The 25,112-nt window shown below is 49.1% G+C and overlaps 1 pseudogene; it reads left to right on the forward strand.

Annotated features, from left to right (window-relative positions):
• Positions 1-24,346: 24,346 nt before the first annotated feature.
• Positions 24,347-24,775, forward strand: LOC130488598 (hemoglobin subunit alpha-A-like; annotated as a pseudogene).
• Positions 24,776-25,112: the final 337 nt, after the last annotated feature.

Raw genomic sequence — 25,112 nt, forward strand, 5'->3', positions numbered from 1 at the left:
TTGCCCCACTCCGTTTGGGCCATGCAAGAAGGGAGTCTGTGCCTCAAGCAGGGTATGTATCAGAGCATAAGAACATTTCTCCCTTTTGCATAATACCAGAATGTGGGGTCATCTGCTGAAGCTGGAGGGTGAGAGATTCAAAACAGATAAAAGGAAGTATTTCTTCACACGACACATAGTTGAATTGAAATGTGGAACTCCCTGCCTCAGGATGGGGTGATGGCTGCCAATTTGGAAAGCTTTAAGAGTGGAGTGGACATGTTCTTGGAGGAGAGGCTATCCATGGCTACTAGTCAAAATGAATACCAGTCGTGATGCATACCTGTTCTCTCCAGTGTCAGAGGAGCATGCCCATTATATGAGGTGCTGTGGAACACAGGCGGGACAATGCTGCTGTAGTTGTCTTGTCTGTGGGCTTCCTAGAGGCACCTGGTTGGCTGCTGTGTGAACAGACTGGACTTGATGGACCTTGGTCTGACCCAGCAGGGCCTTTCTTACGTTCTTATGGAGGATGGGGCTATCCATGACTACTAGTCAAAATGAATACTAGTCATGATGCATACCTATTCTCTTTAGTATCAGAGGAGCATGCCTATTATATTAGGCCAGGTGCTACAGAACACAGGCTGGACAATGCTGCTGCAGTCATCTTGTTTGTGGGCTTCCTAGAGGCACCTGGCTGGCCCCTGTGTGAACAGACTGCTGGACTTGATGGGCCCGGGTCTCATCCAGCATGGCCTTTTCTATGTTCTTATGTTCCGCTTGGCCTGTGCAAGAAGGGTGTCTGTGCCTCCAGCAGGAAACATATCAGGACCAACACCCGGCTCACGCAGGCGTACGTTGGCCAGTCCGCGCGGTGCCACGATCACACGCAGTGCGTAGTCACCGGGCAGGATTTGACCCGCCTTGCTGCCTTGCAAGAAAGGCAGCTGTCTTTCGGAGCCTCCTGCTGCGGAGCCCAGCGAGGGAGGGCTGCGCTCGCACCGGGAGGAGGTAGGGTTTTTTCTTCTTCTTTTTTTGCAGAGTCGCAGCTCCCCCTTCCAAATGGGAAGGTGAGTTAAGTGTCTTCGGCGGCGGCGGCGTGTGCGTGCGATTAAAATGCACTGTTTGTTTTACTTAAGCACAACAGTGAGAGAGAGAGAGAGAGTTACAGGGCAGTGAGCTAGAAAATAACATTTACAGAAACAACGCCGCCGCCGCCAAGTTGCCTGACCTTTCCAAACCTCATTATTTCACACTTTGCACACACTACCCTGGCAGGGAGGGAGGGAGGAGGAGGGGGGGCGGCGGAAGGGGGGCCGGGAGGCGCACCAGCCGAGGAAGCAACTGGAGGAGGGGAGGGGGGGGGAGGAACCTATTGATCTCCCGACGGTCTTATCTCCGATGCGACTCTCGCTGGAGGTGCTTGACTGCTGCTACTTGCCGCTGCCGCGGGCGGCCGCTGGGTGGCGCTGCCGGGCTTTGCCGCTCGGCCCAGCCGGGCTTAGGGCGGGCAGCCGGGCGGGAGAGCCGGTCGCTAGACGCCTGAGCCCTGCCCGCAGGTAGTACCGGGCCCTCGCCGGTAGGGGCCAGTGTTGCCACCTCCAGATGGCACCTGGGGGTTTCCCCGCTGTTGGAACTAGGCTTCACTAGCGACGGGAGGTTTCGGGGCGGAGCCTAAGGAGGGCGGGGTTTGGGGCGGGGAGGGACTAGGGTTGCCAACCTCCAGCTGATAGAAAAAAAGAGACGCCACTGGACTGATACTGTATAGTCAGGAAATGAGCACAGGAGCGACGCAACAATGTAGTTACAAAATGCAAAAAAGATTCTGTTGGGAAAGTTACGCATAGTAAGCAGCAACAATGCAAAAAAAAAAAAAAATTGGGTCTAACAAGATCCTATATCTATAATAGTAAAGAGGAAGACCCAACAAGAGAGGGATGGACTCAACAAAGGAAGCCACAGCTTTCAGTTTGCAAGATCTGAGCAAGGCTATCAAAGATAGGACATTTTGGAGGACTTTCATTCATAGGGTCGCCATGAGTCAGAAGTGACTTGACTGCACTTAACACACACACACACACAAAGTCCAGTAGTCACTGATGTACGTATTTTCAAGATAGTTCAGCAGAAGAAATATTGTTTTACAAAGATGACACGGGGATACGGCCGTTTCAAATTTCTTCAATACAATTCTACATCAGTCCCCGATTTCACCATAAGTGTATGTGTTCACTTCAATGAAGATTAATAAGTTCCAATATTTCTTCTGCTGAACTAGCTTGAAAATACGTACATCAGTGACTATTGGACTTTACTATTATAGATATAGGATCTTGTTAGACCCATTGTTTTTGCATTGTTGTTGCTTACTATGTGTAACTTTCCCAACAGAATCTTTTTGCGTTTTGTAACTACATTGTTGTGTCGCTTCTGTGCTCATTTCCTAACCTCCAGCTAATAGCAGAAGATCTCCTGCTGTTACAACTGATCTTCAGCCGATAGAGATCAGTTCACCTGGAGAAAATGGCTGCTTTGGCAGTTGGATTCTATGGCATTGAAGTCCCTCCCCTCCCAAACCCCACCCTCCTCAGGCTCCACCCCAAAAATATCCCGCCGATAGAAGAGGGACCTGGCAACCCTAGTAGGGACTTCCAATGCCATTGAGTCCAATGGCCAAAGCAGCCCTTTTCTCCAGGCGAATTGATCTCTATCAGCTGGAGATCAGTTGTAATAGCAGGAGATCTCCAGCTAGTACCTGGAGGTTGGCAACCCTAATTGGAATTGATCTGTAGGCGCCAGGGTTGCCAGCTCTGGGTTGGGAAATACCTGGAGATTTGGAGGGGGTGGAGCCTGAGGAGGGCGGGGTTTGGTGATGGGAGGGACCTCAGCGAGGTCTAATGCTTAGGCTTGCGAATTACAAGTTGGGAAATACCTGGAAAGTTTTGGGGGGGAGCCAGAAGAGGGCAGGGTTTGGGGAGGGGAAGGACTTCAATGGGGTATAATACCATAGCGTCCACCCTCCAAAGCAGCCATTTTCTCCAGGTGAACTGATCTCTATTGCCTGGAGATCAGCTGTAATCCCAGGAGATCTCCAGCCACCACCTGGAGGTTTGAACAACAAACCTCTTTCGCTGTTGCGTTGTGATTCTAATTTTTCTTTTTTATTTACCTTTTATTATGACTTTAATGATATCCTAGTGATACTTTTCAGAAACGGATATAATGTCTATTATGCATGTATAAAATGTTTCATTGCAGATTAAAACGACATACCGGAGCCACACAATTCAGTGTGTTCATGGAACTTGCATGCTTCCGGAAACTTAGCTACATAGAGCTGATGAAGCCACCGAAATGTGTTCTGACCGGTTACACGTCCTCTCTTCTTTTGCTCCTTCGATCTATCACGAATCTGATCCACAGTGGGGCTCACTGATTTCCCTTGCACGGCTTTGTTCCGCAAGTACCTCGTTGTCTTATCCCCATGACCAGATCTTTATGTATCATGCAATGCATTCTTTGAACTTTTTCACTGAACTTTATTCCAACAATTACAGCGGAAATTGACACACATGGACATATGCCTTATAATTTTGTGATTGTATTGGAAATTGACATGTACGGACATACGCTTTATTATTTATGTTTTTTGGTATAAAATGCAATTCGAGACATTATCTGTTGCACATGTACTTTATTATTTTTGGTTTATTGAAGATTAGATACTTGAATTTGTCAATCATTTTCGTGTTGGTTAATTTTTGTGCTTCAAATTTGAGCATGCCTCAATGTTATTATTCATTTAATATAGTGTGCCTAATTACTACACTAGTATAAATTTTGGAGCCTCCGTGCTGTTTATTCTCTCACCACCTGGAGGTTGGCAACCCTAATAATGCCATAGAGTCCACCTTTCAAAGCAGCCATTTCCTCCAAGGGAAATCAGCTGTAATCCCTAAAGATTGGCAGCTACCACCTGGAGGCTGGCCACCCTATTCATGTGTTATCTCCCCCACTTATGGACGTTTTCCAGCTGCAGCTGCTGAGTGATAGATACTGTTGTGAGATTGCTGTGAGGGAGCCAGTGAGCGTTGGACAAAGATCTGGGAGACCCAGGTTTGAATCCCCTCTCTGCCATGGAAGCTTGCTGGGCCAGCCTAACCTACCTCACAGGGTTGCTGTGGGGATAAGGGGAATAATGTAAGCCACTTTGGTTCCCCACTGGGGAGAAAGGCAGGGTGCAAATCAAAATAAATGAAGATAGAAGAAGAAGAGTTGGTTTTTATATGCCGACTTCCTTTACCCATTAAGGAAGAATCAAACTGGCTTACAATCACCTTCCCTTCCCCTCCCCACAACAGACACCCTGTGATGTAGGTGGGGCTGAGAGAGCTGTGACTAGAACTGTGACTAGCCTTGTGGCTGGGGTAGAGCCTGGCAGAACCAGTCTAGAGTTGGCTTATGACTTGTCACATGCTGAGAAAATAGCCCAGGCCACCTCCATGAACACATGAAGCTGCCTTCTACTGAATCAGACCCTTGGTCCATCAACGTTAGTATTGTCTACTCAGACAGGCAGCGGCTCTCCAGGGTCTCAGGCAGAGGTCTTTCACATCACCTACTTGCCTAGCCCCTTTAACTGGAGATGCCGGGGACTGAACCTGGGACCTTCTGCATGCCGAGCAGATGCTCTACCACTGAGCCACAGCCCCGCTCCGAAGACTGGAAGGCTTGTCTCTCAGAACTGAAGGTCATCTGGCTTCAGGAACCACACACCTGAAACCTTCCTAACTGCTGCGGCCAGGTTCTTGCTGCTGTGCTCCGGCCCTGTCTTGCCCTAGCTCTGCCAAAGACGCCCCTTTCCCTCACGTCGGACTCCATATTCGGATGTGGTGCAGGAAAAGAATTTCCTTAGATGGTCCCAGATACATCCCTGGAGGGTCTCATTTGGGGCATAAGCCTCTTGTCAACGTGTGAGCTGCGAAGGGTGCCTTTCCCCTCACAGAAGAAACATGGCACCCCTCTCCATTGGCCAAAGGGCTCCCGCCTGTGCCATTGGCGGGGTCCCCATGTCACCCTCCTGGCTGCCTCTGCTGAGGAAGACGGGCAGAGAGCATGACTTCTATAGCAACTGTTGCTAAGCTCCTTTGCCTGAGTTTCCGTTCAAATCTTAATAGCGGAGGACATATATACATGCAATGCTACTCACTCGCTAATGACTGTGGGGCAACAAAATCCCCAGGACATCGGGTGGGTGGGCTAGCTGGTGAGGAGAGGGGGAGAATGGAGGTGACTCCTCCTCTAGCGGGTGCCTGTTCTCACAGCCCCAAAGGTGTAAGGGACAGGCGGTCACTTAAGTTCTGAGAAGAATTCAAGGTTTTACCTGGAAGCCACACCTTTCAGAATGGAATCACTTGTCATTCTTCCCCATCACAGATGCGTGCAAGCAGATTGTGGTTATTCTGCTGTGTGGTGTGTGTGTGTGTATGCAGATTGTGGTTATTCTGCTGTGTGGTGTGTGTGTGTGTATGCAGATTGTGGTTATTCTGCTGTGTGGTGTGTGTGTGTGTGTGTGTGTATGGAAGGGGAAGAAAAATATTGTAATTGGAGAGAGAGAAATAAGGGCGCCTGCCTTGAATACGATCTGGGCAGGAACATCTAATGGACACCAAAGATCCTGTAATACATTGGCATTTAAAACAATCACAAGAACAAGAGTGTTAAATCATCTCATCGTGACTCTTCAGTATGGAATAAATAAGCATGATTTGGTTTCTGTTTGCTGAACGAAAAAAACACCCAGGTTTCGGCTTACTCAGGGGCTTAGTGAGGGCAGCAGGTCAGGCGTAGTAGAACCGTCTCAGCTTCTCTTGCGCCCTGTGCCTGCAACGAATGCAGGTGGTGGAGGAAGAGAAGATCAGGGACATGTCACATCGGCCAACAGCTGTACCCTTCGATGTATCCTTCGATGTCCACAACAGCTCCAAGTTGCCCAAAGAGGGAAGGCACAGTATTTGGATCCTGCCTGGACTACCTATAAAAGATAAAGATACGCTGTGGATCCTGCCTGGACTACCTATAAAAGGTAAAGATACGCTGTGCAAGTAACAGGTCATCACTGACCTGTGGGGTGATGTCACATCCCTATGTGGGATGGTTTGCCATTGCCTTCCTCAGTCGTCCACACTTTACCCCCAGCAATCTGGGTACTCATTTGACCGACCTTGGAAAGATGGAAGGCCGAGTCAACCTTGAGCCGGCTACCTGAAACCGACTTCCATCGGGATCGAACTTGGGTTGTACAACTCTGCGCCACGGGGCTACCTATTCCACTGGGAAATGGTGGGCAGGAACAAGATCATTTTCTTGATAGTGGCAGGCATAGGACGATCTCTTCCAGCTTGAATTCTTTCACCCCTGGAGTTGTGAGCTGAAGTGCACAACCGTTGATGAATGAACAGCAAAAATATGTGGCCTTTCAGCCCCAGAATTCTGTTGGGCTCCGTGTGTGTGTGTGTGTTAAAGACTGGAATATCTCCTCACAGGGATTTTGGAGTGGATTTTTGTTTTTTTGCATATTGTATAGAGCGATAGCATGTGAAGATGAATGAATTGTGAAAGAACCAATGATGTGGATTGTGCTTGGGCATATCTAGATGTCAATCTTCCATCAATTTTATACCAAGCTGATTTCACATGGAAGTTTTGCTCCATTTCAGCAACTCTGGTCATGTGTCTTCCTTTTTGTTCCCACATGATGTGATGCTCCATAAAACCTGAACAGTCTGGGTTTTTTTTATTTTACTGCTAAAAACTCAATAATAATAATAAAAAATTAGCCACACTATATTAAATAAATAATAACTTTTATTGAGCATTGAGGCATGCTCAAATTTGAAGCACAAAAATTAACCAACACGAAAATGATTGACAAATTCAAGTATCTAACCTTCAATAAATCAAAAATAATAAAGTACATGTGCAACAGATAATGTCTCTAATTGCATATACAATTTATACCAAAAAACATAAATAATAAAGCGTATGTCCATACATGTCAATTTCCAATACAATCACAAAATTATAAGGCATATGTCCATGTGTGTCAATTTCCGCTGTAATTGTTGGAATAAAGTTCAGTGAAAAAGTTCAAAGAATGCATTGCATGATACATAAAGATCTGATCATGGGGAGAAGACAACCAGGTACTTGCAGAACAAAGCCGTGCAAGGGAAATCAGCGAGACCCACTGTGGATCAGATTCGTGATAGATGATCGAAGGAGCAAAAGAAGAGAGGACGTGTAACCGGTCAGAACACGTTTCGGTGGCTTCATCAGCTCTATGTAGCTAAGTTTCCGGAAGCATGCAAGTTCCATGAACACACTGAATTGTGTGCCTCCGGTATATCGTTTTAATCTGCAATGAAACATTTTATACATGCATAATAGACATTAGCAGTGTTTTGCTAACACTTGACTTTTGCTAACACTTGACTTTTTTTTTGACGTCAGGACAATGTTGTAGCAAGGTTACTGCATTATGACAATACAAGTGGCTCTCTTAATTAGCATTTGAAGAGCTCCTGAAGTGCTCTCTCCTCTTCCCCCAAGCAGTGGAAAGCCAATTTGTCTTTTCAATGTAGATGACCACAATGGGACATCCAGTACCTTCCAGCAATTAGCATGACCAAAGGATTCAAGTATTGTTATTCTGGAGCAGCACTATGCAAATACACTTTAAAAAATGGGTTGCATTGTTCTTGAGTAATGCTGCACAGATGCCAAAAATTTTAAAAAGATGGGAAGAGAATCGTGATGGCAGTGGGACAACAGCGCATGAGGGGCTGCAATCCACATCTGGTGTGAAAGGGAAACTGTGGCTAACAAGGATGAACAACTGGATTATCGTGTGGCATGCCAGCAGCATGACCACCACAGAACACGCCCCCCCATGTGGAATCAGCCCTAATTGAACTGTCATGGCTTCTTGCAAATAATCCTGGAAATATTGTTGAAGGCTTTCACGGTCAGAGTTCATTGGTTCTTGTGGGTTATCCGGGCTGTGTAGGAAAGAAAATACCAAGACCACGGTTACACAGCCCGGATAACCCACAAGAACCAATCCTGGAAATGTAATAGGATGGGGATACTGTGAATTCTCTGCTAGATCCTCAGCCTGCCTCACAGAAATGCTGTTGCGGGGAATCCCTGGGGAGAGAGGAGGTCTGGCCCATTTAAGTCTGCAGTATAAACGTGCCCCTTGTGTTCAGAGTACTAATGTCACTTGGTGGCTCAGAACAAGACTGTGCATGCGGGCCCTAAGGCAATGATGGCGAACCTTTTAGAAACTGAGTGCCTAAACTGCAACCCAAAACCCACTTATTTATCACAAAGTGCCAACACGGCAATTTAACCTGAATACTGAGGTTTTAGTTTAGAAAAACAACTCATACATTAACATCCCCACTTCATCCCATGCTAGCGGAGTCGCTCTGCACAGGATTGCGCGGCCGGACAGTCTCTGGGGGGGCGCGCCCCTCAACTTATAGAGTGCATAGTGCAGGTACAGGTAAGGGGTGCATCGCTGGAAGTCGCACAAGGTCTCGGCCGGTGGGTAATGGAACTGGAAGACTGGCAGTCCGCACTTGCAGCGCCACAGGTTGGTGTGCCGCAGGATGCTCCCGAAGAGCTCCAGCACAGCCAGCCCCTCGTCCGCCGCGGCGCCAGGGACCGGCTCTCCAAAGGCTGGCTCTCCGAGCCAGGGCTTCCCTGGCGCCTCGCTGCCACTGCCAGCGCACTCCTGGTGGCAGTGCGCCTCGCTGTCGTGCAGCAGGCGGTGGAGGCGCAGGCTGGCCTCCATGGCGCGGACGCTCTCCTTCCAGCCCTCGCCCTCGTACTGCTCCAGCGCATAGGCATGCTGCAGCAGCAACAGCTCGGCCGTTGGGAAGCCATGGAAGCTGTACTTCTCGTACTGTGCGCTGGCCAGAGTGGCCAGCGGCAGCAGCAGCCCCCAGCTTCACAGCTCCATGCCCGCCCTGCTGCCGCCTGCTGCTGCTGCTCTGGAGCCGCTCGGCCGCTCGGAGGCCCATTGGGAGGCTCCAGGAAGCAGGGGGGAAAGGAAGACGGGATGCAGGCCCGGGCGGATCCCACAGGGTCTTAGCTCAGTCTGCGGGCGAGGGGAGGGACCAAATGGCCAAAACGCACGGGAGGTTTTGCCTTGTATTTGCAACTTTGTAGATGTGCTGGGGCGACAGCGCGCATGCCCACAGAGAGGGCTCTGCATGCCCCCTCTGGCACGAGTGCCATAGGTTCGCCACCACTGCCCTAAGGGCTGGGCTCTCGTGGGTGAAAATTTACTGCCCTTCCCCAAAACAGCTTCTCTCTCTCTTCATTGGGACTTCTCTACATTTGTGTGTGTGTAAAATGCCACCAAGTTGCAGCCAATTTATGGCAACCCAGTAGGGTCTTCAAGGCAAGAGACATTCAGAGGTGGTTTGCCATTGCCTGCCTCTGCAAATTTAGGTGACGCAGAAGAAGAAGAGTTGGTTTTTATATGCTGACTTTATATACTTTTTAAGGAGAATCAAACTGGCGTACTATCTCTTTCCCTTCCTCTCCCCACAACAGACACCTTGTGAGGTAGGTGGGGCTGAGAGAGTTCTGAGAGAACTGTGACTGGCCCAAGGTCACCCAGGTGGCTTCAAGTGTAGGAGTGGGGAAACCAACCCTGTTCACCAGATTAGAGTCCCCTGCTCGTGTGGAGGAGTGGGGAATCAAACCTGGTTCAGCAGATTAGAGTCCACTGCTCATGTGGAGGAGTGGGGAAACCAACCCAGTTCACCAGATTAGAGTCCACTGCTCGTGTGGAGGAGTGGGGAATCAAACCTGGTTTAGCAGATTAGAGTCCACTGCTCGTGTGGAGGAGTGGGGAATCAAACCCGGTTAAACAGATTAGAGTCCACTGCTCATGTGGAGGAGTGGGTTCACCAGATTAGACCCCACTGCTCGTGTGGAGGAGTGGGGAAACCAACCCGGTTCACCAGATTAGAGTCGGCCGCTCGTGTGGAGGTGAGGGGGAATCAGATTAGAGTCCACCGCTCCTAACCACTACACCACACTGGCCAACCCTTCCTTGATTAGAGGCACGGACTATCCTTCCTCTGCACTCTTGCAGTCTACATGCAGGGTAGATGCCCTCCTTATTTGCCCCACCAAGTTCCCCTCAGGGCGGGGTGGGGGAGACCCCCCCCATCTCTTTCCCTCTGCCTCCCTGCTGTGCACAGCCGGCATCTCCAACTCCCCATTCCTATTCCTAGAAATCCTCCGGAGCTCTTAATGCTTTGTCATTTAAATGTAATCAACTCCATTCTCCCGCAGCAAGGAAATGAGCTGGGTCTGCTGGTGGGTTTGCCCACATGTGTTTAAGCGGAGCCGGTGTGGGTGCGCAGTCACTTAACTGCCATTCCCAGCGGCTGCGGCACCTCGCAAAAACAATGGCAGTTGGTAGCGGGAGAAGGGAAACGTCCTCCCTGAATTGATTTAAATTACACTTTGATTGGGAACAGATGTAAAAGATAATGGCGGCGAGGCAGGTACCTGCGAGGAGGCGGGGCAGGCAAGGCCCAGCGACTCTGATGTCTCATTTATTCTCCGCAGGCAGGAACGGCCCCTAGGAGGAGCTGTGGCTCAGCGGTAGAGCATCTGCTTGGCATGCAGAAGGTCCCAGGTTCAATTCCCGGTATCCCCAGTTAAAGGGAATAGGCAAGTAGGGCCATTTATGCATGGGAGTTTTACCTGAGGTTTGTTGCTGGCTGGACCCACACTTTCCTGTTGGGAATGTATGCACCAGCAGTCTCCAAGCTCAAATCAAGTCCCATCTCTTTAAATACTGGTTTGTAATTGGCTTAACAAAGCATTTTAAGAACAATAACATAAAAAAACCAGAGCAATCTGAAAAGGGGGTGGGGAGAAATCCAAGCCTTGGTTTTAAAAAGATTTTCTTCTTCTCAGAACGAGCCCCGAAGAAGCAGGAAGTATTTGAATCCCCGCCTCTGGACATGCTGCTTTGTAATTGGCTGTGAACAAAACCAAGCTTGCGTGTCCCACACTTTGCCTTATGCATGTGGATTTCACCCGGGCTTTGCTCAGGGAAGATGGAAGAGTCAGGTTAACAGAGGAACAGGAAGATCCGGATATTGCAAGGGCTGGCAGCGAGGTCATCTCTAATGGATGGGAAACTCATGCATAGCTCCAAGGAACAACTGAGACAGACAGGGGCGAACGTGAGTGAAAGTACCCATGCATAAATCACCTAGGTGATGTGAAAGTCCTCCGCCTGAGACCCCGGAGAGCCACTGCTGGTCTGAGTAGACAATATTGACTTTGATGGAACAAGGGTCTGATTCAGTAGAAGGCAGCTTCATGTGTTCATGAGCAGGAGGACTGTGGCTGGAGTGTCCCCCCCTCATTTCCACAGAACAAGGCAGCCTAGCCAGAGGGCATCCTGAGGGAAAGGCAGGCCTCCCAAGGGGGAGGATCCAGCTCCTCCAAGGCCGTCTGTCCAGAACATGCCTTGACAAGTATCACAGTTCCTGCCCTGTGTTGACTGTCAACTGGGCATTCATGGGGCAATTTGGGCTGTCCGAGACATATTCTGGACAGAATCCCTTCCTAAAAGCCTGCCAGTGACAGTTCTGAGGGGGTCAGGGATCCCCTGCCCAGGCTTTCTTGGAAGGAGGTAGCGTAGGGCTGCCAGGTCCCTCTTTGCCACCGGCGGGAGGATTTTTGGGGTGGAGCCTGAGGAGGGTGGGGTTTGGGGAGGGGAGGGACTTCAATTTCATAGAGTTCAATTGTCGAAGTGGTCATTTTCTCCAGAGGAACTGATCTCTATTGGCTGGAGATCAGTTGTAATAGCAGGAGATTTCCAGCTGGTATCTGGAGGTTGGCAAACCTAAGGTAGGTTGCCAGCTCTGGGTTGGGAAACACCTGGAGCTTGTGGGGGTGGGTCTTGGGGAAGGTGGGGTTTGGGAGGGGAGGGACCTCAACAGGCTATAATGCCATGGAGTCCACCCTCCAAAGCAGCCACTTTCTCCAGGGGAATTGATCTCTGTTGCCTGGAGGTTGTTGAAATCCCAGGAGATCTCCAGCTACCACCTGAAGGTTGACAACCCTAGAAGGAGGTCATTTTGAGTTGAGGTACGGGGAGGAAGAATGGAAGCCGGGCCTCTTTCCTTGGTTAGGAAGAAGTGGAATGGCTACGGTTGCCAGCCCCTGGTTGGGAGATGCTTGGAGATTTTGGAGGTGGAGCCTGAGGAGGGTGGGGTTTGGAGAGGGGAGGGACTTCAATGCCATAGAGTTCCATTGCCAAAGCAGCCATTTACTCCAGTGGAACTGATTTCCATTGCCTGGAGATAAGTTGGAATAGCGAGAGATCTCCAGCCACCACCTGGGGGTTGGCAACCCTAGGAATTACAATGCTGAGGAAGAACTCCCTCCGGACTACAGAGATCTGCTGAAGAAATTGCCAGCTTTGGAGGGTGGAGCCTATGGCATTATATCCCACTGAGGCTCCTCCCCTCCCCAAATTTCACCCTCCCAGGCTCCACCTCCAAATGTATAGGAATGTCCCAACCTGGAGTTGGTAACTATACTAATATTTAAGCAGATTCTATATAATTCCAGATCCCAGTCTCAGGATTCTTGGAAGAGAAGGCCTGGGGAAGGGAGAGTTGTGATTAGAATAAAGCATACTGTGAATTACTGTTAACTTTTTTTTGTGGTCGACATCATGCACATTTTTGACCTATGCAGAACTCTTCTTGGCCAAGAGCAGATTCTGCAGAAATGTTCCATGTAATTCCAAGTACTGAATCATGATGCATTTATAAAAAATGGATCCAATTTAAAAGCTTATCTTGCTTACACTATATGAGAAACGTGGGTGAAAGTTTCTGAATATACCAATTAAGATAATGTTTAAAGTTGTCTTATTTCAGCTATCTGCACTAGAACTTATTTTCCCCTCCCCAGTCTCTACAAAGCTTCCACAAAAGAGGCTCCCTTTCCCCAAAGCATACCTTTGCCACTCTGTAATTATTAACTTGCAATAACTACTAATTCTGTTTTTAATCATGAATAAGTAATTTTAATTCTGCAGAACTCAGGATGGAATAACTAACAACACAGCAGGGAAACAAGGAAAGGGACAGAAGGATCGGAAGGAACAGTAAAGAGATGTAGGGAAAATGCAGGCAGAAATGTGGATGGTGGGGATGAGATGGAGCCAGAAAGGAGAAATTTCATGATGCATCCCTATTCTCTCCAGCATCAGAGGAGCATGCCTATTATATTAGGTGTTGTGGAACACAGGCAGGACAATGCTGCTGCAGGCGTCTTGTTTGTGGGCTTCCTAGAGGCACCTGGTTGGCCACTGTGTGGACAGACTGCTGGACTTGATGGGCCTTGGTCTGATCCAGCAGGGCCTTTCTTATGTTCTTATGTTCTTACAAAGGAGCAATGGGAAAAGAGAGAGGAAACAACATAATGAAAGATGAACAAGCCCTGGCTTTAAGGCAAATGGATGTGTCTGGGAGAGGCCAGGTTGCCCTTTAATGGTTTCTCTGTGAGGCTGGCCACTTCGATCCATTCTGTGCACCTTTGTGGGCCGCAGGGTCATGATTGGCACCTTCCCGAACACCTGCGTGGCCAATCGTCTGCTGCAGATAGAGCAGAAGGCAATCATCGGGAGACGCGCTGCCGAGCCACACTTTCCTTTCCTAATCTTCTTATTTCATTTTAGCATTTACAATCCACCCAGCCAGTAATCCTGACATCAAACACGCCACATGCTCTTCCGAGCCGCGCCGACGGCAGGATGTGCTGAGACAAGCTGGATGTGCCGGTTCAACGTCTCTGGATAACACAGGGAAGAAAGACCCGAGTGGGTGGGTGGGGGGCAGCCCATCTCTTGTAATCATACAACAAGGCACAGGCCAGGTGTGTCCTGATGTTCTGTTGTCTCAACAAGGCATTCTGAGAACATAGCGGTGAACATGCGCGGTAGGGGAACATGCCTCATTCAGACTACATGACCCACTGATGAGTCAAGCGTTGGATCGGTTCCTCTTGTCCGCAATGTTCGCCTCCCAAGCCAGGTAGTTTTGCTGCTGCAAAGCAGTTGTGATAGAGGAGTGGAGTACCATTCTGTCTTGTGAGCTTTGTTGCGCCAGCACAGTAGTGGAAATCCGTCTCCATCCCTGTGGTTATGATCAGGTCAATATTAGGATACTTGACTAATGTAGCAGACTTGCCCAGTCATAGAAGGGTGCTATTGAGTGCTGTAAATAAATCTCTCAGGAAGTATATTGCAAAAAGGAAAACTTCATATTTATTCAAGTAGACTCAGTTCACATTCAGGTAGCAGTTGAAAGGAAAGAGAGACGCCTAACCTAGAAGGAGAAGAAGAGTTGGTTTTTGTATGCTGACTTTCTCTTCCACTTAAGGAAGAATCAAACCGGCTTACAATCACCTTCCCTTCCCCTCCCCACAAGAGACATCCTGTGAGGTAGGTGGGGCTGAGAGAGCTCTAAGAGAACTGTGACTAGCCCAAGGTCACCCAGCTGGCTTCATGTGTAGGAGTGGGGAAACCAACCCAGTTCTCTAGATCAGAGTCCACTGCTCCAAACCCAAATAATAATAATAATAATAATAATAGCTTCAAGGGATTCTCCTTGCATGAACCCCAAAGTTTTGGTAAAGTCTGGGACAGGGAGTCCAATTTTATGGGGTCCCGAAGGTGTTGCCTCCTCCTCCATAGAGAAGCATTGGCTATCTTGGATCGGCTTTATTCCCAGTTTTAATATTCAGCTTTAATTAAGTCTGAAAGAAGCCAAAAAAGCCTTTTTGGGCTTATTTTTGGTTCGAGTTTATCGATATGCATGACCCTAATGCCAACAGAACATGGTCAGATCTGAACCAAATTGTTATCAAATGTCAGAAGTGGTTCCAGCTGGATTAGCTGCCTAAAAGAATGGATGTTATTTGGGACATTTCTTGATTTGCTATTATCTGAACGCACACCCGTAATGAGTGCTTTTATAAATTACAATGGGTATACATGGCTGGTTGGAGCAGCCATTGTTCAGTGGTAGAGGACTTCCCTTGTACACAGAATGTTCAGTCTCTGGTTAAAAGGGAATGGGGTAGCAGTAGGGCTGCCAGCTCTGGCTTGGGAAATACTTTGAGATTTTGGGGGTGGGGCCTGGGGAGGCCGGGGTTTGCAGAGGGGAGGGACCTCAGCAGGGTGTAATTCCACCCTCCAAAGCAGCCATTTTCTCCAGGGGAATTGATCTTGGTTGTCTGGAGAGCCATTGCAATAGCAAGAGATCTCCAGGTGCCACCTGGAAGTTGGCAATCCAGGATAGCAGGGCTATAAAAGACACTTGCTGGAAACTCCAGAGTACAGCTACTAGGCAGCTTGGTGAAATAGTGGTCTGTCTCAGTGCAACAACATCTTTATGCGTCCAAATAGTTTGGAGGGAGGGGCTGTGGCTCAGTGGTAGAGCGTCTGCTTGGCATGCAGAAGGTCCCAGGTTCAATCCCCGGCATCTCCAGTTAAAGCAGGGGTGGGGAACCTTTTTCCTGCCAAGGGCCATTTGGATATTTATAACATCATTCACGGGCCATACAAAATTATCAACTTAAAAATTAGCCGACCAAGCGCCAAGCTGGCAGCTGCCCCAGATGACTGATGGGAGAATTTCCCCCTGCTTCTCCCTTTTCTTGGTTCTTTTTGCAATTGGAATTTCTCTGCCTGCTTTAATCACCAAAAGCGAAGGCCAGAGCATGTGATAGGAAAGACAGACATTTCACACACACTTTCCCCAAACATCACATTAAACATGTACCAGTAAAACATGCAGTTTATTGTACTTACAAGAGAATATAAAGCACTGGTTCCCAACCAGGGGTCCGTGGACCCCCAGGGGTCCGCGAGAACTAAATTAAGGTCCGTGAAACAAAGTTATAAACCCATAATAAATTAATATTTTCAATTATAAGTTCTCTATTATAAAAAAATATATATATTCAAATATTATTCTAAGTTTAATGTTTAACTAACAGTTATGATTAAAGTTTATTTTCAAATTCTCGGAATTTTTATTTTGAACCTTGGGGTCCCTGCACCGAACAAAAAAGTCCTAGTGGTCCCTGGTCAAAAAAAGGTTGGGAACCACTGATATAAAGCAAAGAAGAAAAACAACGTTTAGGAATATATAAGTCAGAACTTAACAAACCCACACACAATTGACACACCGACAAACAATTATCAGAGCTCTCTGAGGTCTTTCCAAAGAAGAGAGATGACAACCACAAATTGTGGAGCCTGGTCTCTCCTTGAGAAGGACGAAGACTGGACAACTGGACTAGCCTTTTATAGCTTAAACCGAGAGAGAGGGTCTCAAACGGCCACCTCCTTTCAAATTCTTCGGGAGATGAGTTTTCACAAATCATGGCTATAAGTTGTTTGGAAATATCTTGTTCCATAATAAGTTTCCCATGTCCAGGTCTCTGATAAATCTTGTTCCGTCCGTCAACCAGTGTACGGAAAACAATTCCCCCCCCCCACTACGTAAGCAAACAATTTGTTGCCTGTTCAAGTGACCTTGCTATCACAAACATAGTTTGAGGTATCCGATATGTTTTGGGTGATTAACTCCAAGTAATGCAATCTCCTATGCCCTTTAAGGTCAGGATCCTAATTGGAGCTGGGGTCAGCTAAAAGTCAGGTCTTCATATGGCTTCTAAGCTATAGATTAATAAGCTACAGATTAATAAAATTGGTTCTTCTTAAGCCAAACCAATGTTAATATAAAAAATTCTTGCCACAATGACCCCCTCCCCCAGTGCAGGCAAGCAGGCAGGCATCCAACCGGTGGTGCACTCACCCACCTGGTAGCACAGGATGGTCTGTTGCACCAACTGGGCGTAGCAGTCCAGCCACATGCCGGAGTTGCTCCTGCTCCACATGGTCGACGCCGGATTCTACAGTCGGCTCCTGCTACCTCCACCTGCAGGAGTGAAATGAGGACACACTGGCTAAGAACCCCCCCCAGTCCTTTCTGACCCTGCCCCCTTTAACCCCTCCATTGTCATCACTTCTGCCCCCAGCCCTCTTGTAGTACAGAGGGAATATGTTTCTCCATGGCCCGGGTGGGAAAGGGTTAATACAGTATCTTGGGTGGTCCTAGCAGCTCCATAGCTAACGACTCTTCTGCAAGGGGGGGAAAAAGTTTCCTTTTCTCAGCAAAACAAACTCACATCCGCCTTGACCATGGATTGCCAGTCTTAGATCCTTCTGAGCTAGAGATCTGCCAGGACCCACGAAGGGCCGGACCAAATTTTGCGGGTCTTAAACGGCCCCCGGGACTAAGGGACTAAGCAAGTAAAAGGTAAGTAGGTGATGTGAAATACCTCTACCTGGAGAGACGTTGCTGGTCTGAGTAGACATTACTGACTTTGATAGACCAAGGGTCTGATTCAGTATAAGGCAACTTCATGTGTTCATGTGAGGGGCTATAAGCTACAGGATGACTTCTTTTCATTCCAGAGGTCCCAGATCTAAACTTTGGCATCTCCAGTTGGAAGATCTCAAGGGATGGAAAGTCACACCCTTACTGGGCATCTCACCATGAAAAAAAGGTGCCCTGTGAGATAGTCCTCAAAGAACCCCCCCCCCCCCAAGAATCCCAGTGTCACTCTTCTGTGCTCTGAACTCGGGGAGCTTCTAGATCTGGGGCCAAAGTAAGATGGAGGCTATCTTGGTTCCAGAGCAGCCTTCCTTTCCCACCGCTGCAGGGCTTTGGCTGACATCCTTGCCTTTCCCCCGCTGAGTTGAGTAGCCAAATCAATCACTTTCCTTTTAGAAGCCGCAAGCCTGGCTTGAGAGGGAAAGCGGGCGACTCCCCGAGAGGTAATTAACTGGAGCAATAAGATGGGCGAGAAAATGGAGTTGGCCTGAAACAAGCAAGCATACCTGATTAAAAACAGGCTCGGCAGTATGAGAAAGCACAACAGAGTGCCGGCAGCACACCGTCGCTGCGTTCTCTTTGACGTCAACTTCCAGGAGGAGAACCAACGTCTCCCGCAAGTTTAGGAAGGCGCTCGATGCTCCCCCCCACCCCGTTTTGGTGTACTTCCTTTTGTAAGAAACACGATTCTCTGTTGTTAAATTTTGTTATTGAGTTAGTTTTAATTATGCAGTTCATTTTCGGCTGCATCCCCCATCTGCCTGGGATGAAAGCAGTCAGGAACTGTTCCCCTCCTCCCTCTCAAAATTCAAACAGGCAGGAGAAATAGTCCCAGTTACACAGAGTATTCAATTGGTTGCTTGTGATGAGCTAGGGTTGCCAGATTCCCCCCTGGCCACTGGCGGGGAATGGGGAGGATAGGGTTGCCAGATCCTGGTTGGGGGTGGAGCCTGGGGAGGACAGGTACCTCAGTGGGATAGAATACCATGGAGTCCACCTTCCAAAGTGGCCATTTTCTACAGGGGAACCGATCTCTATAGGTTGGAGATGAGCTGCCATTTCTTGTGGTGTCGCATTCTCCTCCCTCTCCCTTAGGCTTGCCAACTTCCAGGTGGTAGCTGGAGTTCTCCTGAGATTACAACTGATCCCCAGGTGACAGAGATAAGTTCACCTGTGTGCATCTTGCACAGCTCCGGTTCATTTCGACAGGGCTTGTACACGGGGACTCCCCGGTGACTTGCGCCCCGTGCTGATTCATGAGAGGGGATCCATTGAGATTTTCTGGTTATGACATAAATACATCATGACCCCATTTTTGTGCGGCTGTTTCATCCAGTTAAATCCAACTTGCGCTGCAGGTGGTGTAGAACAGGTCTCTCACAGGTGGTATCAGTAGACTATAGGGCTGCCTGGCCCCAGGTGGCACCAGGAGATCTCCCCACTATTACAATCAATTTCCAGACGACCAAGATCAGTTCACATTGAGAAAATGACTGCTTTGGAAGGTGGACTCTATGGCATTGTACCCCACTGAGGTCCGTCTCCTCCCCAAACCTCCAGGTATTTCCCAACCCGGAGCAAGCAGCCCTACTCTTGCTTGAAAGCCAGGCAACAGAATCATGGGCATGGCTGACAATTTCTAAAGAGTATCAACTGGTGTGATATTTCCAGTTTAGATCAGATATAACAACACTATTAATGAATTGGGTTATTTAATTTGGGGTTTTGATTAACATTACAGTGTACCGCGTTCCCCCCCACCCCCGGTGGCACATCCACGAACACTGTCCTTGTGAAGGGAAAGGAGAAGGTGAGTGGTAAGGCAAAGAGGGAAGAGAAGGAGTGTGAAGGAAATAGGTTGCCAGGTCCCTCTTCACTACTGGCGGGAGGTTATTGGGGTGGAGCTTGGGGAGGTTGGGGTTTGGGGAGAGGAGGGGAGGGACTTCAATGCCCTAGAGTCCAATGGCCCAAGCAGCCATTTTCTCCAGGTGAACTGATCTGTATTGGCTGGAGATCAGTCGTAACAGCAGGAGTTCTCCAGCTAGTACTTGGAGGTTGGCAACCCTAGTGGGAAAGCAGAGGGATGTAGAGATATAGATGGAGGAAGAGCTTTGGGAGAATGAGCAGGCCTAAGAAAATGTGCACCACTATAAGGTCAAAGCTTTCAGGCAATATTTTTAAGACCTGGTCTGTGTTTTCACAATTCTGAGCTGGGGTTACATTACTAGGGTTGCCAGATCTGGATTGGAAAGTACCTGGAGACTCTGGGGGTGGAGCCTTGGGAGGGCGGGGCTTGGGGAAGGGAGGGACCCCAGCAGGGTATAATGCCGTAGAGTCCACTCTCCAAAGCAGCCATTTTCTCCAGGGGAACTGATCTTGGTCGTCTGGAGATTGATTATAATAGCGGGGAGATCTCCTGGTGCCACCTGGCGGTTAACAGCCCTATACCCTACTGATAGCACCTGTGAGAGAGACCTGCTCTACATACCAGCTCCAGGCTCCAGCGCAGGTTGGATTTCTCTGGCTGAAACAGCTGCACAAAGATGGGATCATGACATATTTATGTCATCAATAGAAAATCTCAGTGGAGCCCCCCTCGGTGGGAAGAGCCCCCTGTAGTGGTTAAGAGCAGTGGTTTGGAGCGGTGGTCTCTGATATGGAGAACCAGGTTGCATTCCCCACTCCTGCACATGAAGCCAGCTGGGTGACCTTGGGCTGGTCACAGCTCTCTTAGAGCTCTCTCAGCCCCACCTACCTCACAAAGTGTCTGTTATGGGGAGGGGAAGGGAAGGTTTGATTCTTCCTTACATGGTAGAGAAAGTCGGCATATAAAAACCAACTCTTCTTCTTTCATGAATCAGCACAGGGCACAATTCACCGGGGAGCCCTTGTGTACAAACCCTGTCGAAATGAGCCAGAGCCATGCAAGATGCACACGGGATCAATCTGTGACCCATATCGTTGGCTATCCCGGCTGGTCTCCAGCTGGAGCCACCTGTGGATCTTGAAGTGCCTCTGATTCCCCGGAGTCCTGCAGATCAGACCAAAGGTCCACCTGGCCCAGCATCTTTTCCCAACTGATGCCTTTGAGGAGCTCAGCAAGGACACAGGTAGAGTTACCAAGTCCCTCTTTGCTACTGGCGGCAGGTTTTTGGGGCAGAGCCTGAGGAGGTGAGGGACTTCAGTGGCATAGAGTCCAATTGCCAAAGTGGCCATTTTCTCCAGGTGAACTGATCTCTATTGGCTGGAGATCCTTTGTAATAGCAGGAGATCTCTAGCTACTACCTGGAGGTTGGCAACCCTAGCCACAGGGCTCCTCGGAAGCTTCTCACTAGGCGCATCTGGGATTTAGAGGTTTGTCACCTTTACCGATGGGTGCGGGGTTAGGGTCCCACTTGATTATTGTGGCTAACAGACAGATGCTCTGTAAGGCGCCTAACTCCTTCATAAAGCCGCCAATACAGCAGCCCTAGCGCTCGCTCTTTGCAGCTGTTTGCCGTTTCTGCTTTGCCTCCTCCCTCTTGATTGGGGGGGGGGGATGTTTGCTGTCTGATTTCCCATCCAGGTTCCAATATGCTGGCCTCGGGCTGCAGTGAATGTGCGAGAAAGCGTGGCTGAAATATCAACAAATACCCGTGGACAATTACATTAAACAATGGCATTGCAAAGCTATTAACAGGAGAGAGCTTGTGCGTGGGTGGGTGGGGGGCTCCATCCTTACAAAAACACAAACAAATAAAGAGCAGCTAAATGGTGGGGCTGGAAGCGTTTCTATAATAGCAACGTTTTGCATAAATCCAATCCGTGGACTTCCAGCTCAAGGGGAGCAGTTCCTGCTGCAATGGAAATCAAGGTGTAGTGGCTCAGATATGCCGAGCTGGAAAGGGGTCTTGGAAAGCCATGCAGACACATCCACGGCCGCTACCTGGGTGAGGGTGCGGAAGGACGGGTTGGGAGGAGGATTCCATGCTAAAGGCAATCCATATTCACCACCCAATGAAAATCAATGCACATTTTAAATGGCCTACTTTTCAGCACCGACTAAATAAGCTCACCCGGGCAGCGTATAGCAGAGCGGCAAGGCCATGGAGTGACAGCCGAGAAAGCTTTCAGGTGGGGACTCTTTTTATAGATTATTTGAAACCTGGCGCCCACACATCATGTTTTCACTGTGTAATTTGTGTGAATGTGGGGGGGGGGGCTCCCCCTCAACAGGCCATGAGCCACTGTGGTGTAGTGGTTAGAGCATTGGAGTAGGATCTGGGTAGGGTTGACAGGTCCCTCTTCACCCCCGGCGGGAGGTTCTTGAGGTGCAGCCTGAGTTTTGCAGGGTTTGGGGAGGGGGGGGGACTTCAGTGCCATAGAGTCCAATTGCCAAAGTGGCCATTTTCTCTAGGTAGGGTTGCCAACCTCCAGGTCCTGGCTGGAGATCTCCTGCTATTACAACTGATACCCATCTGATAGAGATCAGTTCATCAGGAGAAAATGGCCGTTTTAGCAATTGGACTCTATGGCATTGAAGTCCCTCCCCTTCCCAAACCCTCCCCTCCTCAGGCTCCGCCCCAAAACCTCCCGCCGGTGGCGAAGAGGGGCCTAGCAACCCTGTCTCCAGGTGAACTGATCTCTATCAGCTGGAGATCAGTTTTAATAGCAGGAGATCTCCAGCTAGTACCTGGAAGTTAACACAGGAGAACAAGTTTACAAGAGTAGCAAAAATCTTATTGAGTGCTTAACATAAGTGACAGAACAACAATACAATACCTAAACATGAACTACTATATACAATATGTACAAAACAAGATGCAGTCTCTATGCAAGAACAAGTATGATGCTGCAGTCTCTATGCAAGAAAGTAGTGAAGTCTTCTTGGTGTGTATTCTTTAGTTGAGAATGACAAATAGGTTCTCAAATAATCCAATAAATGGTATATAGTCCCAATAAGACAATTAATGGGAGAAAAAGGGGAGACGGCTGTTTCACAGTCCTTTCTTCAGCCCCAAATTCAATCACGTTCATGTTTCTACATAAGGTACATTCTCTACCTAATGCATCATTAGGTTAGTTCACTGGTTCCTCGAAGGATACTCCAAAGTGTGGCAATAAACTCCTCTTAAGCACTCAATAAGATTTTTTGCTACTCTTGTAAACTTGTTCTCCTGTGCTGTTTTCCTAACCTATTCGGTACAGGCACGGAGGTGCCTCCTATTCTGGTATAGTACCTGGAAGTTGGCAACCCTAGATCTGGGAGACCCAAGCTTCAGTCCCCTCTCAGCCATGGTGGCCTTGGGCCAGTCGCACACACTCCGGCTAACCTCCCCCACAGGGCTGTTGTAAGGATAAAATGGTGGAGAGGAGACTGTAAGCTGCTTTGGGTCTCCATTGGGAGAAAAGAGCCAGCATGGTGTAGTGGTTAAGACAATTATATCACAGGCAATCAAAAATAATACCAACAATAGAATCGCATTAAAATTGCATTTTAAAAGATGTATAACCAAGTGAGAGCCAGTGCGGTGTAGTGGTGAAGCTGAAGGTGTTGGACTAGGATCTGGGAAACCCAAGTTCGAATCCCCACTCTGCCTGGGTAGCTTGTTGGGCGACCTTGGGAGAGTCACACTCTCTCAGCCCTGACCCTGGCTAGTATTTGGATGGGAGACCTCCAAGGAATACCAGGGGCATGATGCAGAGGCCAAACCACCTCTGAACATCTCTTGCCTTGAAAACCCCGTGGGCTCGCCGTAAGTCAGCTTTCACTTGATGGCAAAAAGAAAAAGAAATGATGTAGTGGGCAGCTTCTTGCCTGGAATGAGTCTAGGATTTGATTGAGCTGAGCCAGCACTTTCTTCCTGGGGGGGGGGGGAAGAATAAACTCCCCAGGATTCACATCGCTGTGGAACCTCCTGATTTCCCACCCCCTGTGCCACTTCTCCATGCCCCATTCAACTGGCCAGATCTCTACCCCGTGAGGTCAGCCTGGAACCAATGGAGGGTCTTCCCAGTCCCTTCAATCTGAAAACAGAGCTTATGCCAAGTGAGATATTTTAGGAGCCAGCAAGCAGGCTGGAGGGTGTGAGCCGCTTCCTCAGGGAAGGCCCTGGTGCTGATTTGGGGGGAGGGGGGAGGGAGAGCCCCCCTGGAAAGCGTTTTCATGACTCTAATCCCCCCCTTGCTATTTGGGATTTACTGAACATTGGAATAATCAGCTTTCCCTAAGGCAGAAAAGAGCCTGAGCTCAACTGGAATTAATTTGCCCAATTTGTGTCTTTGGGAAATATCTGCTGATATACCCCCCTCCCCTGCAGGGAAACCACAGGCCTTTCTGCAAAGAGCAGCTTGGGGGGGGGGGTTAGCCCTTTCAAGTCGGAGGTTGTCAATGGGTAGGGTTGTCAACCCTTCCGGTACTAGCTGGAGATCTCCTGCTATTACAACTGATCTCCAGCCGATAGAGATCATTTCCCCTGGAGAAAATGGCCGCTTTGGCCATTGGACTCTATGGCACTGAAGTCCCTCCCCTCCTCAAACCCCGCCCTCCTCAGGCTCCGCCTCAAAGACCTCCTGCTGGTGGCGAAGAGGCACCTGGCAACCCTATAAAAGAGGCTGCCTCCGTTCATTGTGCGTCAGGTTCAATTGCCGTCAGTTCCTTGCAGCAATGTGATCATTCCGCAGCCTTTTGCTGGGGGACTAAAGGTGGCCGGCTTGCTCGGGACATCCAAAGTCTCAGCCCCTCTCGCCTTGGACTCCAAATCTGTGTGAGGCCCTGGAACCTCCCTCCCTCCCTCCTTTGGCTGGCCCCAGCCTTAGAGCAGCGCCTGTAAACACCGAAGAGCAGCAGAGCCAAGATGAGCCTCCGCGACACCGACAAGGCCCGCGTGAAGGCCCTCTAGGCCACCCTCAGAAGCCACCCCGAGGAGTTTGGCGCCGAGGCCATCGCCGGGATGTGCGCGATGTACCCCTCCAGCAAGACCTACTTCCCGCACTTTGATGTGAGCATGGGCTCCGTGGACATCAAGGCGCATGGCAAACGGGTGGTGAATGCGCCATCGGATGCCCTGCCCCACCTGGATGACGTGGGCGGCACCCTCTCCAAGCTCGGTGACCTGCGCGCCCAGAAGCTGCGTGTCGATCCCGTCAACTTCAGGCACCTGAGCCAGTGCAACCTGGTGACCGTTACCGCCTACTCCCGCGGCCTGCTGAGCGCCCAGGCGCACATCTCCCTCGACAAGTTCCTCACCCAGCTGTGCAAGACGCTTACCTCCAGGTACCGCTAGAGGCCCTCCCTCCTTTGTCTGGCTCCAGGAGGGGAGGGACCTCAATGCCATAGAGTCCAATTGCCATGGTGGCCATTTTCTCCAGGTGAACTGATCCCTGTATATCTCCACATTTGTTGTTAAAAACCTGTCCTGTTTGATGCATTGCTCATTTGATAGATTACTCTTTTGGCTCTGACTTGGTGGTGCACAATTTCCTTATCATTGGGAGGAGGCCATGGGGAAGATAGCCTCTTGTCAGCCTCTTTAGTGAGTATAATGCGACTTGTCTCCACCTTTCTTACAAGGCCGAAGAAGAGAAACAACTAGACAGAAAACTCTTGGATTGTGTCAGATT

This window comes from Euleptes europaea, chromosome 17 (assembly GCF_029931775.1).
Source record: "Euleptes europaea isolate rEulEur1 chromosome 17, rEulEur1.hap1, whole genome shotgun sequence".
Taxonomy (NCBI): domain Eukaryota; kingdom Metazoa; phylum Chordata; class Lepidosauria; order Squamata; family Sphaerodactylidae; genus Euleptes; species Euleptes europaea.